This window comes from Amblyomma maculatum, unplaced genomic scaffold (assembly GCF_055883805.1).
Source record: "Amblyomma maculatum isolate TAMU_Amacu unplaced genomic scaffold, ASM5588380v1 scaffold_13, whole genome shotgun sequence".
Taxonomy (NCBI): Eukaryota; Metazoa; Arthropoda; class Arachnida; order Ixodida; family Ixodidae; genus Amblyomma; species Amblyomma maculatum.
In genome coordinates, this window is record NW_028146738.1 from 8,525,822 (window position 1) to 8,531,415 (window position 5,594).

Below are 5,594 nucleotides of genomic sequence, written 5' to 3' on the forward strand. Positions count from 1 at the left end.
TCTTTAGTGATACCGGTAAGCTGCTAGTCATAATCTGTGAGTGCTTGCCAGATGCGCTCCATCCCAATCTTATTCTTCTTGTTATTTCCTTTTCATGGTCCGGATCTGTGGTTACTACCTGTCCTAAGGAGACATATTCGCCTACTACTTCCAGTACTTCGCTACCTAATGTAAACTGCGGTTCCTTTCCGAGGCTGTTGAACATTACGTTAGCCTTCTGTCTATTGATTTTCAAGCCTACCTTTCTACTTTTCCTGTCTAGGTCACCAATCATTATTTGCAGTTCATCTCCCGAGTTGCTTAGCAAGGCAATATCATCATCAAATCGCAGATTACTGAGGTATTCTCCATCTACCCTTATCCCTAACTGCTCCCATTTCAAGTCTCTGAATACTTCCTCTAAGCAAGCTGTGAATAGTACTGGGGAGATTGTGTCTCCTTGCCTAACACCTTTCTTTATGGGAATTTTGTTACTTTCTTTATGCAGAACTATGGTTGCTGTGCAGCCACTATATATATCTTCCAGCACTTTCACGTACGGCTCGTCTACCCCGTGATTTCGCAATGTCTGCATCACCGTCGAGGTTTCAACTGAGTCAAATGCTGTTTCGTAATCAATGAATGCTATGTATAAGGGCTGGTTATATTCCGAGCATTTTTTTATCACCTGATTGATGGTATAGATATGATCGATAGTAGAGTACCGTTTCCGAAAACTTGCTTGATTCTTTGATTGATTGCAGTCTAAGGTTGTCCTGATTCTATTAGCGATTACCTTAGTAAATACCTAATACGTAAAAGGCAGTAAGCTGATTGGTCTGTAATTTTTAAGGTCCTTAGAGTCCCCTTTCTTATGAATGAGGATAATGTTTGCATTCTTCCATCGTTCCGGTACCGTCCATGACATCAGACACTGCGTAAACAGGGTGGCCAGCTTTTCTAACCCGATATCCCCACCCCCCGTCCTTCAGCAAATCTGTAGTTATCTGATCATCTCCAGCTGATTTCCCCCTTTTCATAGTTTCTAATGCTTTCTTGACCTCGTCCTTCGTAACTGGTGGAACGTCTGACTGTTTTTCCCTACCGCCAATCTCCTTACGGTCCTGACTACTTTGGCTACTGTAGAGATCTGTATAGAACTCCTCGGCTATTTTGACTGTCTTGTCCATATTCTTGACGACGTTGCCCTCCTTGTCCCTTATCGCATACATCTGGTTTTTGCCTATGCACAATTTCTTCTTTACCGCGTTAAGGCTTCTCCTGTTCTTTACAGCATGCTCAATTTTCTCCATGTTATACTTCCTTATATCGGCCACCTTGCGCTTATTGATTAGCTTTGATATCTCGGCTTATTCAATCTGGTCTGTTGGATTGGAAGCTTTCATACCTTGGCGTTTCTTAATCAAATCTTTCGTCTCCTTAGACAGCTTACCGGTATCCTCTCTAACTATCCTACCGCCTACTTTCTGAAATTATTGTTCATTGCTTCTAGGGTAATGTCGCCATCCTAGTTTAGAGTTGAATATCTATTCTGTAGCGAGATCCTGAACTCTTATGCCCTCCCCCTCACCGCTAATTCGTTGATGGGTTTCTTTCTTACTAATTTGTTGCGTTCCTTGTTCAGATTTAGGCTAATTCGGGACCTCACCATCCTGTGGTCACTGCATCGCACTTTCCCGATTACCTCTACGTCTTGCATAATGGCGAGGGTTGAACACATTATGAAGTCAATTTCATTTTTAGTCTCCCAGTTAGGACATTTCCATGTCCATTTCCGGTTCTTCCGTTTGCCGAAGAAGGTATTCATGATCCGTAAGTTATTGCGCTCTGCAAACTCAGCTAGTAACTCCCCCCTGCTATTCCTAGAACCAATGCCATAGTCACCTACTGCCTGGTCTCCTGCCTGCTTTTTCCCTACCTTGACATTGAAGTCGCCCATTAGTGCAGTACATTGCGTCTTTACTTTTTCATTGCCGATTCTACATCTTCGTAGAAGCTTTCAACTGCCTGGTCATCATAACTACATGTAGGTGCATAGGCTTGTACAACCTTCAGTTTATACCGCTTATTAAGCCTAATAACGATGCCTGCCACCCTCTCATTAATACCATAGAATTCATCTATATTACCCGCTATATACTTATTGACAAGGAAACCTACTCCTATAGCTGTCGGCTCTCTGGTAAACCTCGATAACATAGTACATACCCATCCTTCAGTACAGTATATGCCTCATTCGGCCTCCTAACCTCACTGAGCCCTATGACATCCCATTTCATATCCTCTAGTTCCTCTAACAGCACTGCTAAACTAGCTTCACTAGCTAGGGTTTTAGCGTTAAATGTTGCCAGGGTCAGTTTCCAACGGCGGCCTGTCTAGCGGAGCCAGGAATTCTTAGCACCCCCTGCTGCGTCACAGGTCTTACCGCCGCCATGGTCAGTTGTTCCGCAGCCGCTGGTGACTGAGGGTCGGGATTTTATGGAGCTTATCATAGAAGGTTGCGGCCAATTACTGCACCAGGGTGGACAACTCCTGTTCTGGTGAGGGAGTGCGTTGCCGGAGGTGTTCACCGGCATCAGGTCGCGCCACAAACCTGTTTATGCAATTCCATCGACACGCGGATTTTTCTTTTTTATAAATCCGGTGGAGAATTGCGCGGCACCGGGATTTGAACCCCGGTCCTCATGCGAGGCGGATGTTCTACCTCTACGCCACGCTACGCTACACGAGATGCTAGTACTTTTCTGCTATTTTTTGTCATAACAGCGCCCCCCCCCCCCTCCCCCCCCCCCTCCCCCCCTCCCCCCCCCCTTCCTAACTAGTTTTCCCTGGCAGCACTAACTAGTCGCTGCAAAGGAAGGAACAACAACAAAGACAAGGTTTAGCTATGAATCGAAATATTTCACCATTCCCAGAAATAGCATACGACAGTCGCTTGCAATATTTCGTAGTTGCCGAAAAATTATTCGAAGAAATGCATCCTTTTTATTTACGGAACTCTTTCAACATTTCACAGCAAAAGCAAGAGAAGTTTTAAATGATTGGTTTTGCTGGCAATCAGATGGTTAAGCCGTTACCATCAGCATCTTAACAAAATTATGTTAAGATATTCCACACTTGTTTGCCTAATGAAACGGCTGTCCAAGAATCCTGGACTTTCCAGTGCTGCATGTAGGCGCCTTTTTTGCGGTGACTACGCCTGCTAGCTCCATCCACCCATTCTTGGCTGTTAAACCTGTTTCATTTTGAGAAAAAAATAAAGTTACCCCCGGAATGGTTGGCGTGTAAATAGGACGCGCCATCTCTTGAACACGACGTAGCAACAAAAGGGAAACTTGCCATAGGATTTCATACCCTAAATGAAGAAAATAACTTCTTAATACGGATATAAACTTGGACTGCAAAGGCTCGCCGAAAAGCGTCAAAAATTGAAAAACATGTCAAATGGTGCGGGGGCGTTGGCATCTCAGTAGCGCACAGGCGCTTTGGTGTCACGTGATCGCGAGTGGCAACACAAACGAGCTTTGCTCTGTGCGTCATTTTAATCGTGGTGTGCGACGTTTCCAAATCCAGCGCGCCTCGATGGTTTGGCTGGCGTCCGTGCTGGAAAAGCTAATACAGTCGAACCTCGATATATCGAACAGCGCGGTGATCGCAAAATAGTTCGATGTAGCCAGAATTCTATAAATAAAATCACGTAAAAAACGCTTCAAAAACTAGAAAAACAATCATTCAATGAACCAATCGTGGCGCAATAGATATTGACTTGAAGCTTCAAACAAAGTATTTTATTTATTTGGCTGAAAGTAATGTAGCACCGTAGCCTGTTTCAATTTGGAAACCGCGTGCTTCACCACGGCGTCCTCAGCATATCTAGACGATCAATCAGCGATAGTCCGATGCCTTTTATTGCGCTAGTAGCGCCGTACAAGGGCCAACGCAGCTACAACGCTACAACCCTAGTTGCAGTCGAGCGAGGGGCAACATCAGCGCTTGCGGGATCAATCTCTGCCGCGTCTTTGTTTGGCCGCTTAGCAGTAACTTCTGCTGCGATCTCCGCATCTGTCAACTCCTCCACTGTTGCGGTATTGTAATCGCTGACGAAGTCATCAATGAAGATGCTCTGTGGCTCAGCACCGACAAAACGCTCCAACTGGCTCCAGGTTTCTTCGAGCTGGCCTTCTTCCTTTGTGCCGTCCAATGCTGATCCTTCTACTGCTTCCTCGGAAGCTTCAATTTGGCTCACGAAACCCGCATTCCGAAAGCAGTGAACTATCGTCGACTGCTTGACGCTGTCCCAAGAGGCTTTGAGCATTTGGATGGCACCCAAAAGGTCTATCTTTAGCTCTTGGCCCATCCGCATTTTGACAAGTAAAATGTCGATCAGGCGACGGTTAGAAATTGCCTTGAAAGCACCCTGGTCCAGTGGCTGCAGCTTGGACGAGGTGTTCGGCAGCAAAAGCTTAATTTCAATATTGCCCAGCTGGACATTGGTGTGGTGTGTCGTGCAATTATCAACGATGAGGCAAACCTTCCGGCCTTTACGCACCAGCTCAGAGTCCCATGCCTTCAGCCATTTTTCAAATATATCTGGAGTCATCCATGACTTCTTGTTCCAGGCATATGTCACCAGAACACTGGGGCAGTTGCGCATGCACCTCGGGGTTTGATATTTGCCTATGACAAGTGGCCGCAGCTTCGAGCCTCCGCTCATATTGGCAGCCAACATAACTGTGATGCAAGATTTTCCTTGCTTGCCGCCGTGGCACTTGTCTCCGCGGGTGTCGAGCGTTCGTCGCGGAAATATATGCCAGAACAAGCCTTTTTCGTCGGCATTAAATATCTGATTCTGCTCATACTTGGCGAGAACCTCAGTCCATTCTTGTTCAATCCACTTCTTGATCTCGCCTTCATTGGCATCCTCCTTTCCCCTCGAGACTGTCTTCCCGACAATGTTAAAGCGGGCTTTAAACCACTGCAGCCAACCGCTGCTGGCATTGAAGTTCTCAGCACAGAGAATGAACGCAAAGTCTTTGGCTTTCTCTTGCAGCATCGGTTCCGATAAAGGGGCCCTTGCGTCGATTAACCATTTGTGCAGCGCCTTCTCAACGTCTTCAAAGGCAGCTTTGCTCACCCGCCGCACGCCTGAGTGCTGATTTTGTTCTGCCTTTGCCATTATCTCACCCTTGTTTTTCAATAGAGTGCTCAAAGTGCTCCTTGGTATGTCGAAAGCTTCGGCGACGATTGACTTCTTTTCGCCATTCTCAACGCGCACGATAACTTCCACTTTCGCGGCAAATGTGAGGAACTTCCGCTTCTTCGCGTTTGTAGCCATCACAACAGAAAATCATCCACGTACGACAGGCCTAAGCGATCATACAAACCACACACGAACGCACGATAACAAAGACTGGCGTAGCACAAGCGACGGCGCCGAGGGGTCAGGAGTCAGTGCGCCAAATGCAATGTAGCAAAGGTTTCGAAGACGCCGTGTGCGTACGCCGCTATTTTAAAATGGCGCTCTAAGCGCAATCAATGTATTCAACTATCGTGTAGCGCACAATAACGCACGATAGCCGCACACATCGATTGCA

The 5,594-nt window shown here is 46.3% G+C and overlaps 1 pseudogene; it reads right to left on the bottom strand.

The window, feature by feature from the left end:
* Positions 1–3,788: 3,788 nt before the first annotated feature.
* On the bottom strand, positions 3,789–5,335 carry LOC146172169 (uncharacterized; annotated as a pseudogene).
* Positions 5,336–5,594: the final 259 nt, after the last annotated feature.